The sequence below is a fragment of the Meleagris gallopavo genome, chromosome 17 (genome assembly GCF_000146605.3).
Source record: "Meleagris gallopavo isolate NT-WF06-2002-E0010 breed Aviagen turkey brand Nicholas breeding stock chromosome 17, Turkey_5.1, whole genome shotgun sequence".
Lineage (NCBI taxonomy): Eukaryota > Metazoa > Chordata > Aves > Galliformes > Phasianidae > Meleagris > Meleagris gallopavo.
In genome coordinates, this window is record NC_015027.2 from 6,766,816 (window position 1) to 6,784,119 (window position 17,304).

Genomic DNA, 17,304 nt, shown 5'->3' on the forward strand with positions numbered 1-17,304 from the left:
GCCTCACCGCCCTCGGTGCGAAAACGCCTTCCTTCTTTCCGATCTGCATCTCCCCTCTTTTAATTTGAAGCCGTTTCCCCTCGTCCTGTCACAGCAGACCATCAGAGGGACAATCCCAGGAAATGTTGTCAAAATACTGGCAGTACACCTGATGCGATTCCCTCGTGCAGGTGATTTGCGCCCCTCCTGCTTCCGAGGGCCGGATTACAACAGGTATGGAGCAGGAAGGTGGTTCATAACCCATCTTACTCGCTAGGGGAGTTTAAACTGAAATGTGAAGGGATGAAGGGCTTACTTCTGCAAACATGGAAAGGAGTGCTTAGCAAGTTGCAACAAGAAGGATTGTGGTTGGATGTTATGAAGGAAGTTTTCACACGGGACCTCTAAAATAACACAACGTTCAGCAGTTAAATTCTTTCCTTCTCTGGAGTAACTGCTCTGTAGCAAACAGATAGTGAAAGAAAACTACAAAGAGAAGCAAGGAATTCACTTTGTAAAGGCACTCACTTCCTTGTCTGTGAATTTATCCTAAAATTAGCTTTAATTTCTGTGAATTATCATCTGAACTGTCGTAGCTTGCTTTGGACGTTGAACTGAATTCATTTTGCTATGAAGTGAAGTCACCATAAAATGGTTTTGTTTTATTTTCCCCACTCTCAAGTGTACTTCAGATGATTAAGAGAGAGTTGTGGAACCCTCAAAAGCCAAGATTTAGGATAACTCTGCAAAGACTTCGATGACTTCTGTATTCCATGTGGTCAGGCTTTAAAATCAAAGTGCTTCCCTTACGTCACACCTGCTTGGTCTGGGAGCCACAGTTGCTACATTGAAGACAACAGGGTTGAAAAACTGCTCCATGTTAATACATCATTTTGGTACAAGGACATTGACGTGTCCTGACCCCCGGTCTCTTACTGCTCACATGGCATGTTTTCTGATTACAGTTTTCTTCCATCTTGGCCAAGCATCTGAAATGTTTTGAGGAAATAATTGTGTGAATCAAGATCAGTGCCCTCTACTTGGTGAAAAGAGGTGCTTCTCAAAGCACTCAGTGCTTCTTAAAAAAGGAGACATTTTCTTGCACGCTTAAAGCCAGCTTTGTTTTATGTGGAAGAGTGGATTCTTTTGCCCTCCTTTATCTACTCGGTGCTTTTACAGTTCATCCCTCCTCATATAAAACTCAAATATTCTATTTGTAATACAAATTGTAATTACAAATTGTAATACAAACTGCAAACTTCACTGTGCAAATTCTCAGTCCCCGAACAAGGGGACTTTTTTTATCCTTCATCCCCTGTTCAGTGCACAGATTCTGGGTTTGGTTTTGTATTCTTTCCCTCAGAAATAAAAAGCAGCTATTGCGGTTACCAAGATCTTTTCATGTCTAAATGAAACTAATGTGAAAGTGGATTCTGTAAAACCCATTTTAACACAGGAACTTTACAAGCTTCCTCCTCTCATTACAGTGCAAAAGCACTGACCGTTTGTTGTCGTTTTCCTTTCTTTCTTTTTTTTTTTTTTTAATTTCTTTTAGAATACTGTATTGTAACAAATTACACTTAAAAATCATTTAGTGTGAAATTGCAGATTAAGCCCATAGGGATGGGGTTTTAGCACTCGTCTGGCCACTTGGGAGCGTACAGATGGTGAATCTGAGTTTGACAATAGGCACAATCACTGATTACATGCATGGATGTAACGGACAAAAAGGCCCTTCCTCATGGCGAAGGTAAGGGAAACATTCTGGAGGTCCTAGTGCCTGACTTGCTCATTTTTAAATGCCTTTGCTGCTAAAAATTCTGTGTCCAAGTTAGTTAGGGTAAAGTGTGTCATCAGAAGGAGAAGCTTTGCTGGTAGCCCAACTTCATTTTATTTATTATTATTGCTATTATTTTAATTCTGTTTTTTTGTTGATGCATTAAGATGTAATTTTTTAGGACAGCATATTACTGAATAATTCTGGAGTTTAGGAAAAAATTGGAGATATAACTGCTCAGCTTGCCACCATCCTTCTTGTACTTAGATGTGTCTTATGTTTACTCCAAGGTGCTAAATGAAGCTATGCATTTGAAAGTTATATTTTTTGAGGCTGAGATGATGTCTCTGCTGTATTTCTAATGACAGCTGAGTGGATGGGCCTGGGGCTTCTACATCCACTGTAACATAGAATACAGAGCCATTATTATCTGCATTTTAAGAGCTGGCAAAGTCACAAAAGGAGTCCACTAGGAAACACAAACACTGACAGTCTGTTCATAATTTATCCACTTAAACCAAAGCATAGCACAGTTTTATCTTTGTGAGTGAATACAGCAGTATTTTGCCTTGATACGCATCTATTTAGGGGCAAAACATTGTTTATAGATAGTGTAATTGTGCAGTTATACACGATATTATGGAGCAAGTGTTATGACGAGAGAATTCTGATTGGCTGATGTGTTTTCCATCACTTCTAATGTCCATTGTAATGGCCTTTATCACAGCTTGTTAGCGAATTTTAACCCTCCAAATCTCATTAACAAGAGAGTAATCTCTGAGAAATGTAGCTTTCATACATATCTACTTCGCTTCCAGCAAAATTGTTACTTTCAGTGATATGGGATCTAATATGAGACTATAGAAATTATCAAAATCAGGACTGAGGCTAAAACTGCTATTCTATCATCTGTAGATATTGTGGTGTGTGTAACAACCAGTACCATTGGAAGGTAATAGTGTCAGAACTTTGATATTTGATGAAAATACATCAGTGTGAAAAGTTGGGATAAAAACCCATTGTACTCTGAGTTTTGAAAGCCTGAATTTGTGAAGCTAAGCCAAATCCTTGCATTATGTAAGCATACCTGTTAATGCTTTTATTTTGCACCTTGGGGTAGAAAGTGTACATTTTTAACACCCACTGTTTATTCAAATATGCTACTGGCTGACGTATGCCATGTATAACTGTAGTTAGCTATGGAAAGAGGCTGCAGCAAAATAGTCCATTTTAATCTCTTTATTGCTCTTTTTACAGCCAAAGAACAGTGGAGAGAATTACATGTAGATCTAGTCTGTTTCCTCCCCATAGTCACGAGCTTTTCTAAAATAATATTCCTAATAGTTTCCATCAAATCTCCATGGATTGCATTGCACAGATAATCACAAGAAATGCTTTTATCTATACCTATACTCACGTAAGGATTTTCCTCTTTGTATGTGGAAAGATTGGAAAGAAGAAGAATGGAAACCTCTGCTTTTCTGCTGTGAATACACAACGTTTTGTCACAGAAGCAACGAACATGAAGTTGTGTACGTGAGTCCTTTGGGAACTTCTGTCTTTCAGTGGCTGTTTGCTGCCTCAGCTGGAGGCACAGCTCAGTCTTCAGCCTCTGCAAGACGAAGTCACAGATTTCTGTTTTCTTTGTAGCTTCTGCAAATCTTAAGTGGTCATGTAAGTGATTTGTCACTTGTATTATACTTCATAAAATCAGATCTGCTTTTATTTCAGTTATTCATGCTGGGATTTCTGCAGATGTTTCCACCAGTGTAACTTTCCAGGTGCAGGAGTCCTGCAGATACAAACTGTGATAGTTCCCACGAGGTCAGTGAGATTATCCACGTGAGATAAACATGTGCATATTTTTCTAAGGATCTAAGACTAAAGATATAAGAGTCCTTCTCTTAATAAGGCCATCACCAAATTAACATAATCAAGAAGAAGTCACTTCTATTATAACAGCTTCTCTGGCAGGTGTCTTGCTACCTCAACATCTCCGTTCTAAACAAAATCACAATTTAGATGAGCATTATTTCATGTTTATGTGACACGGGAATCTAATTAAGCCATTTCTGCACCTTCCATGACCATAATTTTAAATTTCCAGTAATTACAAGACACTACAGCACAGTTACGCTGTTTCATCAGATTTTAGGCTACGGGACTTAAAACTAACATTTTCAAAAGCATTTCATGGTTTGAAAGAATGGTCAATTAACCTTCAGTTTCCTGTGGGGAACCCTGCAAAGAACTGTCAACAGTTCAGTTTAGAGAGATTTGTCCAGTGACCTACAAGGCCACGAAGTTCACGAATGCATGTAACAGTGTCATCATAGATTTGTTTCCTGGGTTACTATCACAAGAGAATAAACCAATTGTTTGGCAGCTTCTGCTACAGTACCTAGCTGACCAAATGGATGATGGGGAGTGCCTCAGCGCTGCGATGCGCTCCGGTGTAGCTTGTTCCAAAGTAGACCAACTCAGCAGGAAAAAAAAGAAAACCTCCGGTATCTTCAAGATGAATTATGTGTCTCCTTCTCTTTCCTCTGTCATGTTTTTGTGGGGCCGGGGGGAATTCATCGACTGCCTGCTGAGTTTCTTTGTATTTCAGAACCTCTTCAAATGCCATTGTAAGATAAACGTTTGGATTTTCTAGTGGTGACAGTCTTCAGCTTTAAGTGATGACAACATCTCACTTTTTATACCAAATTAAGGGCAGTTCTGTGGTGCAATAGAAATCGATTCTGAAGATGCACCCACTGAAGAAAGTCAGGCACACCGAGCTCTGTAGGATTATAGCATCAAGCTACAGCAGGCTGATTTTAGTGTGAAACTGAAAACAAACCAAGGGTCCAGTCCAGGCTGCTGAAGTCAAAAGAATCTGGTTTCACCAGGGAGGCAGAATTAACCATATATAAGATTATGTTGGATGTAATACACGTGAAATCTAGCAGTTGGCACTTGGCTTTGCTTGATTTCAGTGCTATGTAAACATGTAGCACTGTTTTGCAACCACATGGAGAACTGATTTCCTTTTCTCTCACTCAGCATCAGAACACTATTCCTGGCCAACTTGGCAAATGGAAGGTTGATGTATTCATGCTTGCCTTAGCTGGTTGCCAGTCTCGTGGATTATTTCAGCTGTTTCCTATGCATGAATTTTAAACCATGTATTCTTCTGTGAATGTGATTTTAGAAAAAGAAGCAGCTCTCCATTGTGGCACTGTGCCACTGGGTGAAGTGAAAATCATTCAGAGTCACGTGAGTGTGAAGTTCTGACATTAAATCTGCTTTTCCTGCCTTCTGTCATTTTGTCACATTCATAGCACTGGCACACCTAGCACTGTCAGTGTTCATGTCGTGTGTCAGTGCTTCATGACTACAAATGCCCTCAGTAAATTTTAAAACACTCTAAGAAACTTTGAAGTTGAATATACAGAGTAATCAGAAGGACTTGCTTAGGCACTGTTTTGTGTATAGATCTGTATCTTTGATTAAGGTTTTTTTCATTTTGGTGTGCACCATTGTGTGAAGCCATTTGTTTTATCACACAGGGCTCAGATTAGAATGCGCTGTTGGATTTTAACCATTAATATACAAATGTGATCAAAAATTGACTTCCTCAAATTGCAAAATACATTTTAGTGTGCTCTAAAAACTAAGGAATTTCACAGTGTTTGCAGAATGTCTTTTAGTGCATAATACTTGGGGTTCATTCTCTTCATTTGAAGAGAAGGTTTAAAAAAAGAAATCTAATCCAAATGCTGTTTCTCATCATTATTTTCACTTCCTCATTCTTTCCTGTGAATATTGAGTACAGATACTCTGAGAGATCAGATTCATTCTTTTTCATTTATGTTCTGTGTGAGAAAAGCAATTTTGAAGAAAATATGCAAAATATATGGGTCCAAATTGGTTATTGGGCAATACATCTCTTTTCTTAACACCGTCATTGACCACGTGTGTAATCTTGCACAGTCATAGATTTCCACATTTTCTATATGTCTTTGCTAATTAAGGCAGTAACTCATTATTTCAGCTTGTGTCATAAACTTTTGGACACCGAGTCTTGGACTGAGTTAGACATCCAAGTTAGGAACAACAGAACTAGAAACAAATTTACCATGTGGTGTTGAAAATGAAAATTTCATTTCCTCAAAAATTTGTTATTTGGAATTAATCACTGAAATGACTGATTGGCTGAGTTCTGCAAAATAAAATAAATAGTAGCATGATGTGGTGAGCCATGGCTTGGTTAATTCTTCTGTAGACCCAACAATGTCTGCTATTACCGTGGTGGGGCTCCGTTAGCTTTTTTATAAAACTTTCAGAGACTTTGATAGAAGATGCTGTAGAAATGCAAAAATATCATCATAATTTGCTGCTGCAAAGAAGGAAAAAGAAATGAAATTTCCTTACAGAAAAGAAAAATGTAATTAGATGAATTCAGCTTGGCTTGCTTCCACAAATCTAATCGTTAACACTTAAGAAAACTGAGACTTACAAGATGAGACCGAGACAGAGAGAGATGAGAATTTCACAGAATTTACCTCCTGGCATTGACCAAAGTCATAAAGCTCAACTGAGAATGAAGCTAACAAAACGTTTGATTCTTCCAGCTGAGGGGTACAACAATAACTGTGGGTAGTAATGCTTTCTGTGGGTTAAAGTTGCACATATACATACATTCCTTTATGTACACATGTATATGTATAGTGTTGCTTGTGGAAAATCATCTTCTTCCTGAGGTTCTCGAGCTGAGTGCAGATGACATACTGCTACAGATAACAGAATTCTCCAGAATCTCAGTACTTCTGTTTTCCCATGTGCTGTATGACATGAGCTGGGCATACTTCAGACTCTAGTAAACATGTACTTTTGTTTTTTAACACTATGTCACTACTAAGGATGGTAATTGACATCTATGCCCAGTCCTTCCAGATGTTACACGAATGCAGACAACCGTGAGGCAGGCTCCAAAGATCCTCCTTGTATGTGTTAATTCCCATCTACTATAGCCAGTGAGTAGTATGGACCAAGCCAAGGAGGTTGTCACCCATAGCCAGTGCATTTAACCAAGGAAAGACAATGGGAGAAGGGAACAAAACTTTGTGGTGCCAGTAGCACTGTGCTGCCTGGTAGTGACATGGTGCTCTGCAGTGGCTGTAGAGAGTCCTTTATCGAGGTTCTTAGCATACAAGAAGGGAAGTATGAAGAAAAATAACATGCCCAATTATAAATTTGCACATTCTTTCAGCACAAAGAGTAAGTCGTGTTGTGGGGAAGCTCAAATGCTCAACCCTTCTTTCTTTCTTTGGGAGTCCCAGAGAACAGATTTAAAATGCAAAGCATGACTTTGCAGGCCCATACATGTAAGGGGGAGGGGAACAGAGGATAAAATGCCATCAGCAGCACATAGCACGAGCATCATTAGACATTGAGAAAGATATCATTAGATTAAAAAAGTGTCTTCACACAGAAACAAAAGGCAAGCCAAGGCACAGCACGTCAGCATTGCCCAACACGAACTTCAGAGTCATTGCTGTTGACAATGGATGCACAGGGAAGCTTTGCCTCGGAGAGGTTACGGATTCCAGGCAGGGTACAGGCGGTGCTAACAGACACTGGCTGTCATTCTAGCCGAATAAACAGCCAACAGTGCTCCACATCTCCCTCTCAGTTCAAGATTAATTACTCATCTAAAATGACAGCTACTGTCTAGTGCCTAAAAGTTGTCACGAGCCATATCATCCATTCATGTTTCCTCAAGGACACATGTCTTCGTTCCTCACAGGCGCGTTTCTGAATTTGCCTGACTGTTCAATTACATCTCTGAAAGTGCTCAGCAGAAGCTGACACGTTTTTCTATGTTTGTTGCAGGGGCTGAAGAGGAAGTAATCTGCTCGTCATAAGTAACATCTGTCAATACAGCTGGGTTTCCTAATACATCCAAATATTCTTTCCTGGCTTTAGTTTTTATAATATTTAAGTAAAATAAATCCTTTGCCATTTTAGTAAAATGTTTGGAGCATCACATTGGAAAAATACTGATCCTCTTGCACTCTTAAATAAGCTGGGCACTTATTTTCTAGTTCTTCTTTCATCTCGTCAGTTTTAGCCTTTCTGTGGTACATATTTTGTGGTTTAAAATGGGCAGCTTAATGATTAGATGAATTGCAATATATGCACGTTTAGCAGAAAAAGAGAATCTATTGGGGTTATTCATGTGCTTTTGGATTTGATTTACTTCCTACTTCCTTATTTAATAACTAGGTTCCTTAAGACTCCTTAAGCTTGAGTGACCCATGTTTTGTTGCCAGGTCTATTCCAATGACCCCTGCCAAGACCCCTGCCCTAGTTCGTCTATCAGACAAAAATGAATCTATTCCAGGAACTATCAGTTCCCATTATCTCTAATTGAGCCTGACAGTTGGAGACAGGCCTCATTATTTTTAATTGGGCCCTATAGTTCTAGAGTTAAATTAAACACAATTTAATGCAGATAGCTCATATACATTGGCACGGCAGAGTCAAATTGTATTTTAAGTTTAATGAAACAAGAGTTTTTTATTCCAGGCTTCACTTTCACATAATTTTATTGCTTTGAGCTTTGCGTTAGGTAAAACTTGTCTGTTGCATGATGATACATACATACATTAGAATCTGACCCGATCATGCACCTGTTGTACCTTATTGCTATGTATACTACTCTGCAGAACTTGAAAACAGAGGCATGAGGGGCTGATGAAGAACTCCTTATTCTCCTATAAACCCAACCCTGTTTTAAACAGATTTGTCACTGGTCATGCAAATATAAGAAACTCCTATTTTTTCCCCCAAACTCCTCACTGGAAATTCTATTTAGAACTTTAAAATGAAGTTGTCTGTGTAACCCTGAACAAAGGCATTATTACCACATTGCAACAGAGCATCTCTTCTCTTTCTATCATAAAGCCAGCATTTTTGTCATTATCAGGTGGCGTTTTTCTGTAAAGACAACCCCAGAAGAAGGAAGGAATTTAACCATTTTGTCACACAGATGCATGTTGCTTTAGATATTATCAATGATCATAAACTGAATTTTCATTAGGAAGGAACATGCCAATCCATACTGTAGGAGTCAGTCTCACAACCCCTGCTCTAGCAGTCCTAAGTCATACAAGGGTTCGTAAAATCCTTCTCTGTGCTCTTTCTTTGCAGCAAATAGTGAGTCAGTAGTGGGCTGCAAGACAACATCAATTTTTATTGAATCTTTGGCTTTGCCAGAATACTTCATTCAAGCAACAAATCCATCAGTGATGCTCCTCTTTGGATTAATGACTGTGGAACCAAGTTTCCTAATTACAGAAGACTTTGATTAAATATTGGATTCTCCCTTAAATGGGAGAGGTTGATAGATACTTCTTTCAAAGTACATTTCCTTTAATATATTTGCATTTGCTTGAGCTTCCTCTTCAGGTTTGCCTGAAGGATAAATAAACTACACAACCACTCTAAAGGGACATGACAAACAGAATCAAACTGATTCCAAACACGTATCCTGTTTGGAACACCAGTAAATATGCCTGAAGAGCTCAGGCATATTGCATGTAATAATTATATATTATGCATTTAATTAACAGCTACTTAGTCATGGAAATTTTGTCATCAAATCTATAGGCTGAGTTTGTCCTGGAGAAGAAGAACAAGGATTACCCAATGTTTATATAGTGACCGCACCTTTCTAACTGCTCTCCTTGGCTCATGCATAGGCATCCATCCTGGACCTAGATGTCAATTATGCCTTCTCTTGACTGCCTGTAAAGTTTCTTCTGAAGCACGTTACACTTTGATTCTGAACAGAAGCTCTAGCTCTTTTTCCATGCTCAGCTTGTTTTGGAACAAAGGTGCCATCACAGATGAAAGCTCTGCTCTACCTTAATTCCTCCTATGGAATGAAGCTCCTTTCTGCTGGTAGATGCCGTTTGACTTCTTTTTTTTTTCCCCAGCTTATTTTGTTTGAAAGGATACACGTTACATTTTAGAGCAACAGTAGGGAATATTTTCTGCACTGAAAGCCTGATGTGAAACTCAGGTATCCCTAATGGGGGACATACTGTCACATACCTCTCCCACCTGCAGCATCTCCACTGCATTCTCAAACCAGAGCACACGGTGTGCCCTAAGGTCCACCAGCCTCATCTGGCTTCATGCCACATTAGGGGAAAGTTGGCAGGGATGGTGAGAAACTGTGGTACAGGTGAGAGGGGTGGAGAGAATCAACAGGGAGAGAGGCCAGTGCTAGAGGGAGGAGGTGAACAGTCACACCAGGATCCTGCAAGACATATGGCACTGTTAATGCTCAGGGTGAAGGGCAAAAGTTCTCTTTCCCTTTTTGTAGATGGATGTGGTGATTGCATATATTCCCCTCCAAAAAAAATGTTTAATTCAAGCAAAACCAGTTACAGAAAATAGTATTTTTTTCTTCCAAACAGTCACTTGAAAGTATATCTGATAGGATCTCTGGAATTAATTTTTTATGCCTGCATTCAGTGTGCACATGCTACTTTAGACGTAGCTAAATGCACAAGTCTCTCAGCTCCTCTACTCATTAGGTATTTTTGTTAGCTTTAGCTTGGCCAGCAAAAAAACCTTCTTTTCCTAGCACTGCAGGAGGTCCCTGCTGTGACAGGCTAAAATACCAAAAGATACAAGGGGTCTGTCATATGCTGTTGTCCTTTTGATTGAACTTGGAGAGAAAAGGCTTTTGTATAGTTAGTGGCCAGTTAGCCAGCACACTCCTAATATTATAGGCACAGATTTAGTGACCTGCATGAGAAGTGAGTTTGAAATAGATTTTTTACAGCTTTACATTCTCCTAGGAGCCCTCTATCTATCTTTGGCATTTTTAATTGCTTTCTTACACATTAGCATTGCACAACAGTATGTGTCTGAATATCCACAGAAGCCATGCAAGGAAAAGGAAGCACTGTTAGTTGTGTTTTATAGACGTGAAAGTGAAGCTCTCAGGGTGTGTTTATGTGATATATACAGTATAATGCTGTGGGAAGGCTGAGATGAGGTAGACCTAAGCAGCTCAGGCCTTAGAAAGCAGGCTAGCTTCTGTGTTTGTTTGCTTTAAAACAGGTTTGCTTTGTACTGCATTATCATGTGCACAGAAGGCAATTTCTGGTAAATGCACACCAGCAGCTTGTGGCTGAGCAGGGCTGCATCCAGGTCTGAACTCCTCTATCAGTCCTCTTTCTGTGCAGTCATAAGCTCCACAGGTTGGTAAATTACAAATGCATTTATTAAATCACAAGAAATTGATTCAACATTCCCAGTTATTATTGGGTCTGCTTCTAGTGACAAGAAACACCAGCCCAGGGAGCACCTTGGCCCCTTCCAGCTGCTTCACATGCCACCCCCTCCATTGCTAACAGAATAAAGCTAAAAAAAATTACTTGTATAGTTGTTAAATTAATTATCTCGTGCATTTTTCAGCGCTCCAGTCAACCCACAACATTGCTTTTTTGGTAATTTTTTTTGCCTACGTGAGGGCCTGCAGTGGTTGAAGCCTTGTGCCCACCTGAGGCCTAGTGATGGCTGTGTGTGTGTATGCAGATGGCACACCTTCCACTCAGCAGTGCTGGGCCTTGGATGCAACGTGAGAATAATGTATTTGAATCTGATTTGACAGAAGAGCCTTGCATCTTGAAATGCTTGATCTCCTGTGATGGTACGAATGCTGTCAGCGTGCAGTGCAGAGAGGTTTTGAGATCACACAGAGCGCGCAGGTTTCAGTTTTGTTCTGCGTTACTGGGATCAAATTATCTCCCGTTCTCTCTGTTGGGTTTTTGTTGTTGTTTTTGTTGTTTTACTGCTTTGTTCGTTTCCTCCCTGCTGGCTTGGGAACGAGTGTTGGTTATAAACAAAACATCAAGGATTTAATTTAGCTCATTAAAAAAAAAATACTCTTTTCAAGTGTTAAAGCTGGAGATGAAAGAGAGGAGTGAGTGCTGGTCTGAAAGGCCAGGATGTCTTTCTCAGTGCCCAGCAATGAGGAGAGAGGCTCTGGTACTTCTGACTGAACAGTAGAGCAGTCCTATTTATTACTTGTGATGTTCAGAGTTAATAAGTTCAGGAGTGAATAATTGATAGCGATTTTAAAACAAGCAAGAATTCAATTAAAAATGAACAAGAGGAGGCTGGGCATGTGGTAAAGAGTTTCTCTTTCCCATTTGATTTGACTGCAAACAATCCTAGATCTGGTCACTGAAGACAACTGGCAATGAAATGGGTGTGTGAAAGAAGAGGAAACCAGATATTATGTTACTTAAAAGTCATTCATCATGTCACAGGAAGGCAGGAATCTGAACTCCTGAAATAAATAATCGTTAAAGGTGATCTGTCTGCACAAAGGTACTGTAGCATGAAGCCACGTCTGACTGCTAAAATATTCCTCTGTAATGAGGCCAGTTACCCAGGTGCAGTGTGGCTGAGGAAGAGCAGATCACACTGAATGGTTTCTGGTGTGAGACACCTCCATGGACTGTCCATAGAAGTGGACCCATCGCTCCGTGGTGCAAAGGGGAAAGCAGTACAACGTTCTCGTCTCTGCTTCTATCCGTGTGAATGCTGAAGTGATGCAGAATTCTGGGTTAAATTCTTAAGGCTGCAAAGAGCAGTATTGCCTTCTATTCTTTAATTCCATGTCATCTTTATCCTCCTTTGTATGTAGTTCCTCAGCATTCCTTACCGAGAATGGATGTCTTGAAAGGTCCATATGGTATTAGGGCTGGTGGCAACTTCAAAGTTGTAACTGTCTGAAAGAGTAACAGTGCTTTTGTTGGTGGTCAAGGTAACAGCACCACTGCACCTTAAAATAACTGTGCAGTTTATTTTACTGAAAGTATACAGCCTCGTCTATATAGGGGGCATTGGGATGAGGATGAGCACAAAAGCTTTTGTCAGCAGATAAGTGATTGCAAGGGCTCAGCAGCTGTAGGCATTTGCTTCCAAGAGTTTGTCTTAGCATGAGTATACTTTCTTTTTCCACCCCTTAAAACATTCAGTTTTCCACTCATGTTCACTCGTGTATTTATAAATGAATGAATTTGTGGTTTCTACACTGAAATCAATATAACAAATTATTGTGCTTGCCATGCTATGTACTGTACTGTCATACTATGATCAATTTTTTATTTTCCTTTCCTGGAATGTGCTCAAAGTAATAAACAGAGTGTCTTCCCAGTATTTGTTAGTATTTCCTGTAAAGCAAATGTGCACAGAAGCTCCAGCATTCAGTCAGGACTGCTGGAGTTGCCTTTGCTGCTGCTCAGTTTTCTGATGTTAGTACTCATACTTCCTTGCTCTACATATCTATGCATGCTGCTTCTTTGTTGTGGGAGCATGGACACCACACAAGTATGCACATGGCCTTTCGATGTCCCACATTATTTGTAATGGGAATTGAGCTGGGTGAACCTAAAAAAAATTGCAAATGTTCTCTCTTTCTCTTTATTTAAACAGCTGTAGAAATCAATAGAAGTTTGTGGACCAATTTTTCATCAGTCTGTGGGATGGAGTGTGAGGACAGCACTGCGAGGATGGCAGCAGAGGTAGGAGTGCCTTTCCTCAGGATCTGGCTGCACCATCAGGGCCCTGCAGAAAGAAAGAAAGGAAAAAAAAAACCTGAAGAAAATATGTGAATGTTAGTGTCAGATACTCCTTCTTTATAAAATTATTCTGATTCTGTTTTATTTAAGGAATAACATTATTATTATTATGGTGGGGTTAAAGATCACAGAGGCTGCAGTAATGCAAGAAAGTTAGCAAAATAGGTGTTCTGAGTTGGAATCACATTAAAGATGAATGCGTAGTCTTAGCATCTGCTCCTCCTTTGTGGGATATCTGCACTTTTAATTTTTAAGCACGTCTTAGCCTCAACCTGGGAAAAGAGATACTATAGCAAGGGAATATACATTATTAACCTTAGGGCTTCCAGCTTAGGCCTCTCCTACATCTTCTGACCTCCAGGTCTCTCAACATGCAGGTGAGCACCCACCATTCAGTCAGCAAAGTCCTGGTTTGGGCTGACTGCTGTTTTAATACAGCAGATAAATGCAGTCACTTATTTTGGTAGCTTGTAATTAACATAAAACACTTATACCAACTAATCAAAGATCACTGGCGTCTGCAATGTAATCTCAAGGAAGATACAGTTTCTAGTTCTTATCTTGGAAAAGTGGCCATGATGCGTATGCAAGTGCCATAGGACAAAGTCCCTGACTCACACTCTAAATTATTGATGGTATTCTGTTCAGGTGAGAACATAGCCTCCTACCTGGCTGCACAGTGTGACGAAGGACCATAAACAAGTTCAAAGCACCTTTTGAATGGTTTAGCTGGAATAATTGTTATCAGCTGACTTTAACAGCATTCAAGATGGATACCCAGGTAACTTTAACTATTAGTGGCTGTAGCAATAGATGTATTAGCAGCTAGAGGTGTACTTCCAATTTCTATTAACTGCATTAGCAAGTATTTAAGTAATGCATTTCCACAGGTTAGGTGGTGGTAGAATGACTTCGAAATAATAATTTTGTAAAGCACACAGCTGATATAATTCAATCAAAAAATATCTAGACTCACTTAAAAAACTCAGCGGTGCAAAACTGCATTTATCTTGGACAATGAGCCTTCAACGTGTAGCCTGTATGTTCATAAATGTGCATTTTCCCTCTCTACTGAGTAATTTAGTTTGGTGGACTTTGACAAGGAAATTTCTTGGAAGCTGTGACTGAGTGACATCTCACTTGCATGCTAATGAGGTCTTGACAGAGGTGGTGACAGATGGAACTCCAGGTTCAAACCACTTGATTTTTTTTTCCAGCAGGATGATAACAGTCAAAGGTTCCTAACAGCTCTTGCAATGAAGATGCACGCTTTCAGGTTTCTGCTTATGACTTTCTCTTGCCGTAAATTGTAGCAAAACTTCCAGGGAAAGCTCTGTAAGACCTCTGTAGATATCTTGCATGATTAACACAGACTGTTTTCTTAAATAGTCCGTTTTAGTCTTTCTGAATGCTTCAAAGGTTCCGAAGCTGGCCTGTTCCAATGGTGGTCACAGACTTGATCTCCATCAAACCTCATCACAGAACCTGGTGGTGGTTTTATAGGACAGACCTACATGTAGCCTGGATGTTCTCTATCTAGAGCTTGTAGGTGAATGAATAGCACTGAGAACTTCTTGTGATCTACCTGGCAAGCTTTCCACTTACAGAATGATAGAATCACAGAATGGCTTGGGTTGGAAGGGACCCCGGCAGTCTGGGTTGGAAGGGCTGAGCAGCTGGCACTGCGAGCACCAAATGACAGAGCCCAGTGCTGAAGCCAAGAAGTAAGCAAGTTATTCACAAGTAAAAGGGAACAGAGGCAGAGCGTAACGGAGCATTAAGCTGCATGTTCTGAGTCAGAGAGAGAAATACAGTAACCAAAGGCAAGACAGAGGATTTAATTTTTAATCAGCTGTAATTAATTCCTTCCACATCTTATGTCTGGTGAGAACACAGGGCAAAAGGAAGTAATATCAGTTTGGCTTTGATGTGTTATAGTACCATTCAGAGAGGACTGTACCATTCAGACAGGAGATGATGGGGATGTCCCACAGCTGTGGTATCATCCTGCTCAATCTATTGGAGCTTTGCTTAGAGCAACACTGGAACCTTCTTACTTTGCACGGGACTGTCAGTGTGTCTACTGTACAGTGCGTGGTCTGGTTAAATGAGGAGCAGCTTTTAATAGCTGGAGGCTTTTTGCAGCTGATGCGAGAGTTTTCCTTTCCACTATTGTACACTTTGCCAGATATTTGACATAAATTGCAGTTATCAGACCAAAAAACACTCAAAAGAAAAATCATTTGCCCATGTCAGACAGCCCCGTGCCTTTTTGTTGGCCCTGCTGGTGTTAAACCTGCTTGTTTTCTATTCATCCTCCCAGACACACAGCCAAGACCTGCATTTCTTATTCTGAAACACTCAGAGCAGAATATCCTGCTTCTTTTTCCTCATTTGTCCTTCTGAAGGTCAGCTTTAAAGACTGTGAAATCGGTGCAGTAATCCCAGTATACCCAAGAGTGGTTCCTTGGGTGATGCACTCCATGTGTCCCCATTGCATATCTCACCAACTTGTGAGCCCTGTGCTGTGACACGGCTCCAGCGTCCCCAAGCCCTGCTGCCATATCACATGCATCTTATTCCTGGAGCAGCTCCTTAATGGGCTGCAAACCGCCTGGGACACAAACAACATCTTCCTATCTGATCAGCTTTTATCTTTGGGTTTGCAGCGTTGCTGTGAGGTGTGGAGGAATTTCTCCTGTTTAGAACCAAGCTTTCCTCATGTTCTCCGCTCGGGCTCTTTGGGGACTCTGCTCCAGGCTGGGGGGAGGGGATGTGGCCACCTGCCGTGGAAATGGAGATTTTACAAACAGAATGAAAGGCGAGACAAAGGCGACATTATCTGCCATGCGAGCTGTTGGGGACCGAACAGCAACTTGCATATGGTTCGAGTTTGGCACAGCCTTTATTTTTATCCTCAGACAGGACTCCCTGTCTGGTTATTTACTGTATTAATGACAGGAGACAGAATTACAGCAAGTGGGCTGAGTGCATTCATTACTGTGATAATTGTTGCTCCATATGAAGCTGGGACAGCCAGGCACTGTACAGAGCCCTGAATCTGAGCACGTGAGAGCAGATCTTATTTTTAAGACAGCCAGGAACATGGACTTTAATAGTAGCACCTGATTCCAAGAAGTGTGTAAACCCAATAATTTCATACAGTTTTTTAAGATGCAATATAATAAAATAAAAAAGCATTTGCTGATGTATTGGTCTCCTATTTGTTAGCCTGCAATTACATTACCATCTAACTTGTGAAAACTCTAAGTCATGCCATTCAAGGAAAATTTATTTTTTAAAATTCAAGTATTAAACACAAAAATCTGCTTGTAGCAACCCAAGTTCTGTATATGCTGTATATAGTATATATAGGAGAATGGGAAATGGCTTCAAACTAATAGAGGGGAAATTAAGTTGGATATAAAGGAGTATTTACACTGAGGGCAGTGAGGCACTGCACAGGGTGCCCAGAGAGGTGGTGGTGCCCCATCCCCGCACACAGCCACGCTCAGGGGATGGGGCTGTGAGCACTGCTGGAGCTGTGGGTGTCCCTGTGCAGGCAGTGGGAACAGGTGGCTTTTGGGGGTTCCTTCTGAGTCAAACCATTCTATGATTCTTTTTTCTCTTCTCTCTGTTTAGCACAAATAATTCCATTAGAGTATATTACTTTATATATATATATATATATTGCACTTTCTTCTTAAACGTTGCTAACTTATTAAAACAAAACCTTCTTTTCTATGAGAAGGAAAAGGAACCGATTTTACACCAGCTGCACCATGGCAGTCATTTTGTAAAGGATCACAGCTGAGATGGTATTACTGTTTCGTTGCTGCTTTAAAACGTTCCTCTCCATGTAGTACACCTTAGTACTTAGTACACCTGTTT